The following is a 12,500-nucleotide window of genomic DNA, read 5'->3' on the forward strand; positions in this document are numbered from 1 at the left end:
GAAATCCTCCTGGGACCTCCACCTTTGAGCTCCCAGGGACATTCAAGGTGCTCCCCAACCCCAGCAGCTCTGAGCACAGAGCCTGGCAGGTGACTGGAGCAGTGTGTTTGCAGGAGTCTTTTGTCTCCATTTCGGTGTAGCCATTCGAGCTCAGGGCTGCAGCATAAACAAAGTGAGTCAACAATAAGCAAACACTTGTCCTGCTTGGCTCAGCCCTGTCCCACCTAGTGCCTGGTGGGCAGGGGCCCTCTGGCCATCTCTTCCCCCAACAGGGTCCAGCTCACAGAGGCCCAGCCTCAAGCCAGCCTCAAGGAGCATCTGTGGATGGAAAGGGTCCAGGCAGTGGTCTGACCTGCCCAGGGAGGGCAGCAGTTGCCCCACACGTCACCCACAGGCAGGGCCAGCTCCTATAGCAGCCCTGGGAGGGGCCCCTTCTGCTGGGGAGGCCACACCACTGGGCTGTCTGGCCTCCACCAGCCCACAGAGAAAGAGAAAGAGCATGGTCCTCAGCCTAGCACCCAGAAGCATCTGCAAAGCACCCATTGCTCCTGTCTGCTTTAATCCCCCCACATACGTTATTCTGTATCAAGGATTAATTTTATCATTGTATTTTCTAAAACTATATTGCAACACGTTGTGTTATATCCTTATGCATTTTGCAAGTGTAATACAAAAAATGATGAAATGATATATAATTCTTATTTATTTTTATTACGAGCCAACTCAATGTTGTACTTGGGAGAGCACAGCCCCCGACAAGTCAATAGAATGTATTTCAGCACAGTGGTTTAGCACGATTTACTTTGGGAATATGTCACCCACAAACATAACTATTTTTCTGCTCACAGAGAGAGGTGAGGGTTGAAGCTATGTTCTTAAATTAAAACCCATCCAATTTCAGACTTAACAAAGCACCATTTCCCCCAGATCTTTCAGCAGCAAGCCTGTGAGTACTTTCAGCGTCTTGGCGAAGCCCACCCAGTCCCCATTCTACTTTGTTCTCAAAGCTGGCGTTCGACTAATTCTGTACTCCAATAATTGCTAAATCAAAAGAATTTATTATCCCTGAAACTTTAAATGGGAAGGAAATAAGGGGAGAAGGTTAGCACTGAACCTTAATAATGATAAAATTCAACCACGGTCAGCGGCTTGCAAACCCATAATCCTAGGCCAGGAGAACATGGGCATGGGGGGCGGGGTGCCGTTCTGAACCAAGGCAGCCATGTTGCCCTTCCTTTTGGCAAAACAAAGAGCCGATGCAGGCTCATTGCTGGGAAAGGGAAAAGACCCGCTCAGTTCTTTTCTGTTACCTGCTTAAATTAAGCCTAATTCCTCTTATTTTGCTGGAATTAATTTGGCTTAATTCTCTCTCCCCTTGTTAGAGGCCTCTTGCCATATTCTGGGATTTTGTTCAAATCACCCCGACATAGAAAGAAAGAGGCGAGAGCGCCAGAGGGGAGGGGCGATGGCGAGAGGCAAGAAGCAGGAGGGTAAGAACAGATCAATTAAATAACGCTGCTGTCAGAAATGAGAAAGGCACATCTTTCGGTTTGGAGCGCACATGCTGCTCTGGATTTGGACCCAGCCAGCGAGCCCTGGGCAGAGCCAAGCAGGTCCAGCTCCATCCCTGCCAGCAGAGGCGCTTACAGGAAACACTGCCTGTAAAAACTACTACTTTTATTTTCTTTCCTGTCTCCAATTATAATTCCGGTAACAAAGAATATGGGAGAAGAAACTGGATGTGTGGCCTACATGTAAAGAACGGGGCATAGCCCTGCTGGGGACACTGTCCCCTCTCAGAGACTGCCGGAGGGAAGGCCCAGAACTCCACAACCAATTCAACAAGTGGTAGTGAATCTTACTGACTGCAAGGTCAGGCAGGCCCCAGAGGAGGGACAGCACTGCAAACCACCCCTGACCCATGCTCGTACCGGCCGTGGACAATAGCCCTCTCTGGAGCCAGCAGGGGCCCCAGTCATCCCTCCTGTTCTGAGCCTGCCAGATTCAAAGACTGCGTCCCCCATGCTTAGCCACGCCTCCCACACTTGACCACGCCTCCCACACTTGGCCACGCCTTCCACACTTGACCACGCCTTCCACACTTGACCACGCCTCCCACACTTGACCACGCCTCCCACACTTGACCGCGCCTCCCACACTTGACCGCACCTCCCACACTTGACCACGCCTTCCACACTTGACCACGCCTTCCACACTTGACCACACCTCCCATACTTGACCACGCCTTCCACTCAGCCCCACCCCTCAAAGCTCTACCCCTGCTGCCCTTGTAGACCCTTCTCTCCTTGGCCCCCTTGCTCCACCCCCGGATGCCTCCTGGTCCTCTCTCCACCTCCACTCTTTCCAGCTCCACCCACCTAGACACCTCTTCAAACCTAAGTCAGATGGGTGGGTGCCTGTCCGACTCCTTTCACAGGTCTCGGCCTGAAGCACCAGGCCTCCTCTCCGCGGCGCTGGCCGTGGCCCTGCCCACCTTGTCCCTCATGTCAGCCAGGCCCACTCTCCTGCAAGGGCCTCTGCTCACCGCCACCCGCACGGCCCCTCACGTCCTCAGGACACCCCTCTCCCGCGGCCTCAGAAGGCTCCACGCACCGCTCCCTTAGGAGACGTAAAACCGTGCTGACCGCCTTTACTTGCAGGATTAGCTAGTATTTCTTTTTCCCTCCGGAGGCTGGAGTACAAGGGTTACATTTACTCTTAGCTCGTGATTTTATCCCAGAGCCTAGAGCAGCGCCTGGCAGAAAAGGGAGTGACTGGGGAGGCCCGAGATGGTGGAGGAGAAGGAGGCCGCGGAGCTCGGCCCCTCCCACCCGCAAACTCAAGAACACGCGCGCACAGGGAGCAACTCTCCTGCAGACGACCCAGCGCTGAACGAACAGCTTCTGACAACAAACACGGAGGAGACGAGAGGGCTGGGAAGCCGAGGGAGCTGCGGGCGCTCTCCAGGCCAAGTCCCCTCCACCTCCACCTCCACCCCCATCCCCACCCCCACCCCCACAGGGCGGGAGCCCAACCGGGGCGCCGGCCTACCTGCAGGCCGTGTCCACAGCTGCACCGCCCGGAGCCTGGGCCTCCGGACAAAGGGAGCGGGCACAGCACGGCGTCACCACACACTCCCGGCCTCACTGCGGAGAGCGGCTCTGGGCTTCAGGCTGGGGCCCCAGGTGCCCAAGTGCCTGCTGGGGCCCAGGTGTTAGAAGTGCCTGCTCGGGCCCAGGTGTGGGTAGTGCCTGCTCAGGCCCAGGTGTTAGAAGTGCCTGCTCAGGCCCAGGTGTGAGTAGCGCCTGCTCGGGCCCAGGTGTGAGTAGCGCCTGCTCCGGCCCAGGTGTGAGTAGCGCTTGCTCAGGCCCAGGTGTGGGTAGTGCCTGCTTGTGTTGGGAGCCGGGAAGGACTGCCTATGTCAGGCACCAGAAGTGCCTGCTGTGGCCCAGGTGCCTGGAATTCTCCAGGGTCAGAGGGACCAGTCAGCTCCATTGTCTGTGTCCCCCTCCACCCCCATAGGGTGGGGATCAGGGGCTCTGGCCTACCTGCAGGATCACCTCAATGTGTTCACAGCTACATTACCTGAAGCCATTTGCCTCTGAACAAAGGGAGCAAACAGAATCAACAGGGCATCACCACACCCACCTGGCCTCCCCACCAGGAAGTGGTTGGGCTTGGTAGGCCAGTGCTCCAGACACCTTAGGCACCTGCTTGGCGCCTACAAGCCTGCCCAAACCACCAGCACACGCAGCCTGCACAGGGCTGCCCAAACCACCCAGCACACACAGCCTGCACAGGGCTGCTTCTATATAAGCCCACTTTTCCAAGGCTGGAAGAGACAGCTATTTTGTCTAATTCATATAAACAAATATATAAAGTCAAAAAAAGTGAAAAGACAATATGTCTCAAATGAAGGAACAAGAAAAATCCCTTGGGGGTGGGGGGTTGAGGGGACCTAAGCAAACAGAAATAAGTAACCTGCTTGATAAAGAATCCAAAGAACCAGTCATAAGGATCCTCAACCAAACTTGAGAGTGGAATAGAGGAACTTGGGAGAACTTTAACAAAGAGTTAGAAAGTAAGAAAACAAGAAAAAAACAAGCAGACCTGAAGAATACAATAGCTGAAATGAAAAACACATTAGAAGGAATCAACAGCAGATTGGCTAACACAGAAGAATGGATTAGCAACCTGGAAGACAGACTAGTGGAAATCAGCCAATCAGAACAGCAAAAAATAATTTTTTTTATTTTAAAAAAATTATTTTCTTTAGATCAAACACAAACAGAAACATTTTTTAAAAAATAATTTTAAAAAAGGATAGTTTAAGGGGCCTCTGGGATAACATCAAGTGCCCAGACATTCACATTATAAAGATTCTAAAAGGATACCAAAAGAGAGAAAGGAACAGAAACTTTATTTAAAGAAATAAAGGCTGAAAACTTTCCTAACCTGATAAAGGAAACAGACATCCAGGTCCAGGAAGCATGAAGAGTTTCAAACAAGATGAATCCAAAGAGACCCACACCAAGACATATTGTAGTTAAAATGGCCAAAGTTAAAGAGCCAGTCTTAAAGGAGGCAAGAGGAAAATGGTTTACATACAAAGAAAACCCTATAAGACAATCAGCCGATTTCTTATCAGCAACTTTACAGCCCGAAGGGTATGACAGGACATTTAAAGTGCTGAAAGGAAGGACCCTACAACCTAGCATATTGTACCCAGCAAGGTGGTCATTCAGAATTGAAGGAGAGAGAAATAGTTTCCCGGATGAGCATAAAGGACTTCATCACCATTAGGCCAGCTTACAAGAAACGTTAAAGGGTCTTCTTTAACTAGAAGAGGAAAGGCCATTACCAGAAATAAGAAAATATGAGGGAAAAAAACTTCACCAGTAAAGCCAAATATTCAATAAATACAGCAAACCAGACCTTTAAAAAGCTACTACAAAGAGTATCAAACTCAAACTACAATAAGTAGTTGAGAGATGCACAAAACAAAAAGATCCAAAACAGGACATTGATGACATAAAGCATGGAGGGGGAGTAAAAATATAGTCCTTATACATTATATTTGAACTTAAATGTCTATCAGCTTAAAATAGAATGCTATAGATAAAGAATGATACACATAAACCACATGGTAACCGCAAACCAAAAATCTACAAGATATAAAAAGAACAAAGAGAAAGGAGTCAAAATAAAACACTAAAGAAGAAAGCAAACCACAAGGAAAGAGCTTAAGAGAAAAAGAAATGACCAAAGGACAACTATAAAAACAACCTAAAAACAATTAACAAAATGGCAATAAGTACATGCTGATCAATAATTACTTTAAATGTAAATAAATTAAATCCTCCAATAAAAAGACAGTGTGGCTGAATAGTTTTAAAAACATGACCTATATATATGCTGCTTACAAGAGACTTACTGCAAATCGAAAGACACACAGAGACTGCAAGTAAAAGGATGGGAAAACGATATTCCATGCAAGCAGACATGAAAATAAAGCTGAGGTTGCAATATTTATATCAGACAAAATGACTTTACAACAACAACAAAAAGACAAAGAAGGACATTACATGATTGTAAAGGAGTCAATCCAAGAAGAAGATATAACGACTATAAATATCTACACACCCAACATAGGAGCACCTAATATATAAAGCAATTGTTCATGGACATAAAGGGAGAAATCTACAATAATACAATAATAGTAGGGGATCTTAATACCCCACTCACATCAATAGATGGATATCCAGGAAGAAAGTTAATAATGAAATAATGGCCTTGAATGTCACATTAGAGGAGATCAATTTAATAGACATTTATAAATTATTTCACCCAAAAACTGAAGAATACACATATTTCTCAAGTGCACATGGACTGTTCCCCAGGATAGATCACATGGAAGGCTACAAAGAAAGCCTCAATAAATTCAAGAAGATTGAAATTATATCAAGAATCTCCTCCAACCACAATGGCATGAAACTAGAAATGAACTTGACAAAGAAAACTGGAAAACACAAATATGGATAGACTAAACAACATGTGAATAAACAACTAATGGATCAAAGAGAAACCAAAAATCAAAAACTATCTTGAAACAAATGAACATGAAAACACAACTTTTTAAAATTTATGGGATGCAGCAAAAGCAGTTCTAAGAGGGAGGTTCCTAGCTATGCCAGCCTACCTCAAAACACAAGAAAAATCCCAAGTAAACAATCTAACTCTACACCTAAAGGAACTAGACAAAGAAGAACAAACAAAACTCAAAGTAAACAGAGGAAGGAAGTAGTTAAGATCAGAGCAGAAATAAATGAAACAGAATTTTTTTTAAATAGAAAAGATTAATAAAACTAAGAGCTAATTCTTTGAAAAGGTAAATAAAATAAATAAACCTTTAGCCAAACTTATCAAGAAAAAAGAGAGAGAGAGCCCAAATAAATAAAATCATAAATGAAAGGGAAGCAGTAATATCCAGCACCACAGAAATACAAAGAATCATTAAAAAATACTATGAACAATTATATGCCAACAATTCAACAACCTAAAAGAAACAGATAAATTTCTAGAAATATTTAGCCTTCCAAGAATGAACCAGGAAGAAATACAAAACCTAAACAGACCAATTACTAGCAATGAAATTGAAGCAATAATCAAAAAACTCCCAACAAATAAAAATCTAGGACCAGGCAGCTTCACAGGTGAGTTCTACCAAACATTCAAAGAAAAATTAATACCTATTCTTCTTGAACTATTTCAAAAATCTGAAAAGGAAGGAACGCTTCCAAACTCATTTTATGAAGCCAACATTACTCTGATACCCAAACCAGATGAAGACATTACAAGAAGGAGAAGGAGAAGGAAATAACAGGTCGATATCCTTGATGATCATAGATGCAAACATTCTCAACAAAATATCGGCAAACTGGATTCAACGATACATTTAAAGGATTATACACCAAGACAAAGTGGGATTCATCCGAGGGGTCCAAGGCTGGTTCAACATACCGTATGATTTCACTTAGATATGGAATCTAAAAAAACCCAAAATAAATGAATACACAAAGTAAAGCAGAAACAAACCCATAGATACAGAACAAACTGATGGTTGCCAAAGGAGAGAGTGTGAGGGGATGGGAATTTAAGAAAAGAAAAAAGAAAGAGGAGTTGCTCTGCAAAGCTAATTTTAATGTCTATTAGCAAACTAAAATTGCAGAATAGGAAAAAAATTTAAGATAGATAATCAACAAAAGTCAGATATTGGGTTAATAATACCTTCAATATATAAAGAGCCCTTACAAATGGATTTTTAAAATAAAAGAGGACTCTGAGCGATGAACAGGCTGAGAATGACTTGGTGACATAGGTCAGACCCCAGCTCCCGGGAAAGCCCACCCAACCGCAGACTCCATCTCCATGAGCCACTTCCCCACTCACTCCTCCCAGGAGCCTGGCCCCTCCTCTGTGCCCAGCGCTCTCAAGGCCCCTCCCTCGGGCCAGGCCACCTGGAAAGAGCTCAGTAATATCCATCCTGACGTGCTGGAAAAGCAGGTACAAGGAAAGCAGCTCCCCAGGTGGCACCCGGTCCCCAGGGACAAACACAAGGGACTCCGAAGCCACCTGTCCATCTGTTTGGCCATCTATCTCCAAGCACACGAGGCTGAGTGACAGGATCTGGGAGAGAATGACAACAAAGAGGAGTCACAATCAGAAGAAGAGCTGTGGGCACATGGCCAGACCGCGTCCTCGGATGGGGCTCGCTTGCTTCCGGTGCCCCGTGCACAACCAGCTGCAATTCCTTTTTTAAGTACCGTTGCTGCCGACCTCTTGACAGGAAGGATTTGTATTTTCAATGAGAAATCTGCATCTTGACTCCATGATGAGACTCGATTTTCTGTTTGGTTGTTCTCCTCAGACAAACCAATTCTTCTGGGGGCCTGTAAATTTGCTCAAGATCAAAGACAGGGCCACAAGTACCCAGAGGCTGGACAGCCCAGGGGCATTAATGCTCAGTGACTGAGGAAAGGAGGTGCCGTCTGTCTGTCATCCCCGCACTTGAGAAGGAGGCCTCACAGAGAAGCCATTCCTGACCTACCGCACGTGTCCGTTCTGCCCAAGGAGTGACTGGTAAGGGTGAACAGCAGTGGGGGCCTGGGGGTGAGGCAGCTAAGCACAGACCCCAGGGACCAAGCGATCTTTGCTCTCATAGGGGCAGTGATTGAAATAAATAGTCATTAAAAAAAAATGGAAGCTGGATGGATGGGCGGATGACTGGAGTGGGGAGAGATGGATGGATGAATGAATTAACAGATGGGTGATGCATAGCTATTGCATGTAACACAAAAGAATATTTTACTTTTGTGGTCACAAGGATAATATTAAAGAAGGAGGAAAGGAGAAAGGCGGGAGGAAGGGAAAAGTGACTGCCCTGGTGCAAATGACCCTGGCCAGTGTAGCTGGCAATATAGTAAGTAAATGCAGACCCATTCTGGGGACGGTGGCCATGTCACATGCTCTGGGTGGAAAACAAATCGTAACCACAACCAGACATGCAGAGACGGAACCCCAGGTTTGTCCCTGGTGTGTGGGGAGCACAGAGGACTGGAGTCCTGGCCTATAGAAGGTGAGAGGTCTCGCCTAGGGCCACAGTGCCCACGGGCAGCTCCTCGGGGCCAAGCAACTGGCCACTTGCTACCTGGGGAACCTTGTGGACAATTGCTGCAGACCTTTGGAGTTTCAGCTTCCTACCCTGTGAACAGGAGTGTGATGTTGGTTTCACAGCATGCCCAGGTGTGTGGTTAAGCACGATTCCCAGAGGTCTCTGTGAGGGTGTCTGCCATCAGCATTTCAATGGGTGAACTGCTCAAAGCAGATGGCCCTCCCCTTGGCAGGTGGGCATCATCTGTTGTGTTTTGAGTAGAACAAAAATGTGGAAGAAGAGAGATCGGCTCTCTGCCTGGCCACTTGAACTGGGACATTGGTTGTTTCTTGCCTTTGAACTAACACTTAGCCCATCAGCTCTGTGGTTGTCAGGCCTTGGGACTCGGACTGGAACTACACCACCGGCTCTGCTGGGCCTCCAGCTAGCAGGCGGCATCATGGGACTGCTCAGCCTCCATAATCATGTGAGCCAAACCAGTCTGTCTGTCTGTCTATCTATCTATCTGTCTATCTATCTATCTATCTATCTATCTATCTATCTATCTATCATCTATCTATCTATCAACTACCTATCTATCATCTATCTATCTATCATCTATCTATCATCTATCTATCTATCTATCTATCATCTATCTACCTATCATCATCTCCTATTGGTTCTGTTTCTCTGGAACCCTGGCCCGTACTTGGAGTTAATAACCCTACTCCCCGGCCCTGAGGGCAGCGTTCCAGCACCGGGCTCACAGTGGGTGTAGTTAATAGTCAGGATGACAAAGGAAAACCGGGAGAAACAGGGAAAGGGACAGGGGTTCGCTGTGCAGGGAGATCCTGGAGGTGTGCACATGGACACGGGGACGTGTTTCAGGGACACCTTGCTCCGTGTCGTCCCCCTGGCATTGTGACCTATGAAGGCAGGAGCCCGGTTACCACTCACCTGGAAAGCAGGGCCTTCCCCACCCGTTCCCCTGAACCATGGCTCCCAAATCCCACTTGCAAATGACTTTCCTTTTCCTTGCAGAAAGAAAACAATTGATGAAGCGTGAACTCCTTGCATAATTAAATGATAGTTATTTCTGCTCACTTTGGCTCTTCCAAAAGAAGAGGGACTTGGTGGGCTGGGAGTGAGCTGTCACCACTCACCTGGGTAGGGTGCCTCCAGCTGGTGGCTCCGGAGGCCCTGCCTCCCGGCCCTGACCCCCAGGGCCTGCCGGCTGCAAGGACGGAGGCCGGTGGACACAGGAGACTTCAGGGGCTGCTCTCTCTGGCCTCGTCCTCAGGATATGTCATTGAGTCACCAAGTCTCCACCAAGGCAGTGACAGCACCAATAGGGGGACTAAGCCCACAGGTGGGAGATGAGTCAGGTCAAGTTTATACCAGGAGAGCTCAGTGTGGGGAAGAAAGATGTGCTCGGGAAAACAGAGCCAGCCGTGGGGGGTTTCCAGAGACCACCAAAAAGGTGGATCTGGGCTCCAGTCCCGACTTCGGGCAAGGCCCTGAGGAATTCCTCAAACCTCTCTGGGCCTAGGTGTCCTCACTTGTAAACAAGGGGGAGGGGAAGGTGACCCTTTGCCCCGATGGCCTCCAAGCCCTCAAGCTCTTCCAGAGACAGGCAGCGGGGGCCAAGCCAGTGTCTGAATGGCCGTGAGGCAGGAACACCCGGTAGGGGCTTGGCCTGGCTTTTCCAGAAAAGGAATCGCCCCCGTTTCCACACAGGCCCCTGGAGGCCCCCAAACCTCTGGGGTCCAGCAGGGGTAATATCTTCCCTATATTCAATGGGGATCTGAGTGAAAAGGAGCTGGGAAGCTTCTGGACTGTGTGGAGATGGGGGTGTCAGGCTTTGGGCACTGTTTGTGGGGAGACAGATGCCACAGGCACACAGGAGGGGGATGTGGGGCTCAGACAAACATCGTCCAGTCTGTGGCTACCCAGGGCAACAGAAGACCGCAGCTGGACCCACAGTACCTCCCTCACTGGTGCCCCCGCAGACCCAACTCTCTCACCCAGCCCTGATCCAGAAGACGGGGCTGAGGTGGGGAGGGGTCAAAGAGGTTTGTCCAAGGTCAACTCTAAGATCCGTGCTTAGCTATGGTCGCTGCTGTTAGTTCACCCAGTAGGAAGTCACCCCACAATCTCAGTCCTGGGTTTAGCCAAGCCTGACCCCTATCCCCACCTTACTGTCTACCAGTATGGGGACATGGAGCATAGAAATGGCCGGTGTTTTCTTCTTTTTTCTTCATTCTGCTTCACTTGGGTTTCTGTCACTTACAACCAAAAGGGTCTGATGAACTGCACTGCCACACATCTGTCCGATCCCAGGCAGGGGGGTGAAGGGGCACAGGAGGAGGGTGAGGGGGGCCTGGGCAGACCCGCCCTGTCGACTACTTAGACCCCCAGCTGTGGCTGGGCAGACACAGGCCTCCCTCCCAAAGCACACAGGTGTGGCCCTCACAGGTGTGGCCCCGGTGCCCCTGCTCCCTGCCCCACTGCAGGGAGGCAAGGAAAGAAGGTTTGCGTGGGGAGAAGAGGGTTGGAGGTTGACCTCCCCAGAAAATGCATAAATCCGGAGTGCGCCAGCGGCCGGGTCCCTGGATGCACAAAGTGAAACGAAACCACTGTGTAGCTGGCGCAGGAGAGACCATTTGGGTAAAAATTAGAGACAATAACAGGCGGTAATGTGGTTCTTAACTGTCGCTCAAGGCCTCAGGGCAGTTAGGGAAGTGAATTAGGGGCTGTTTGTGGAGCTGAGCGCCGCCCCCTCAGGACGGCCGTCTCCCGGGAGGGAGAGCTGTCTGGGCAGCGTCCCGCCCCACCCCAGGGCACCCTCTCAGTATCCAGAGTGAAGCCTTTCCAGTTGGCCAAGTCCTGAAATCTCCTAACTTGTCCTGCTCTCCAAACCACGGCAGAGACACCTGCTGGCTAGAGTGACAGCGCCCCGGAATCACCGAGCCCCCACCAGCGAGCAGGACCTAAAGCCTCACCCCCAGACTTCCAGTCTAGTGCCACCTGCACTGCCTGTCCCTGATCAAGTGGCTTCCAGACACAGAAAGGTGGCCTTCCTTCAGGAAACACTGCCCACTGCCGGGAGCTGCTGCCTGGACCCCAGGGAAGAAGGAAGATTTCAGGAGGCACCAAAGGACCCTTGGTGACAGGAGAGGTGGGGGTGAGGCCATGAAGAGACCAGACCTGTGGGGTCTGTGGCGCTGTCCTCTTCTGCCCCAAATTCTCCCTGTGCCCCCTCCTCTCCTCCAGCAAACCCACCCAGACACGCCCTCCCCAAGGGCTTGAAGTACCTGCAGTGTGATCTCCCACTCATGTTCCCCCCACACACGGCCTTTCCCTCTGGGGATTCTGGCCCTGCCAAGTGGCCGTGGCCCCATGCCACACCAGGCCAGAGTGGCAGGCCAGAAACTAGTCCCCTCTCAGCTTAAGGATGACGTGGGACCTGGGACCTGCAGAGCCGACAAATCAGGGGCTCCTGCTCCCGCTGAGCTGCCCCACTCTGTAAAGGGCACACGTGGCTCCCGGGCAAATCCTGGGCTGCTGTGCAGTCTCTCTCTGTGCGTCCCTCCTGAGCTGCAGGAAAGCAAGCGGGCTGAGGGCGCAGGTGCCTGGGGAAGGTGCCCTCCACTTCAAAGTGGACCACAGGCCGAGCCCGGTCCACACATCACCTGCACAAGGAGCGGCCCAGCCCAGCGAGGACCCCTGGGCAGGTCTTCCTGCCAGCCTGCTCGCGTCCTCCAGGCCAGGCCAAGCCCAGGCTGATGGGGGCCGGCAACCCATGTGGGCTGATGACAGAGAGACAACCCACAATGTTCCCAGACATTGC

The sequence above is a fragment of the Hipposideros armiger genome, unplaced genomic scaffold (assembly GCF_001890085.2).
Source record: "Hipposideros armiger isolate ML-2016 unplaced genomic scaffold, ASM189008v1 scaffold_4, whole genome shotgun sequence".
Taxonomy (NCBI): Eukaryota; Metazoa; Chordata; class Mammalia; order Chiroptera; family Hipposideridae; genus Hipposideros; species Hipposideros armiger.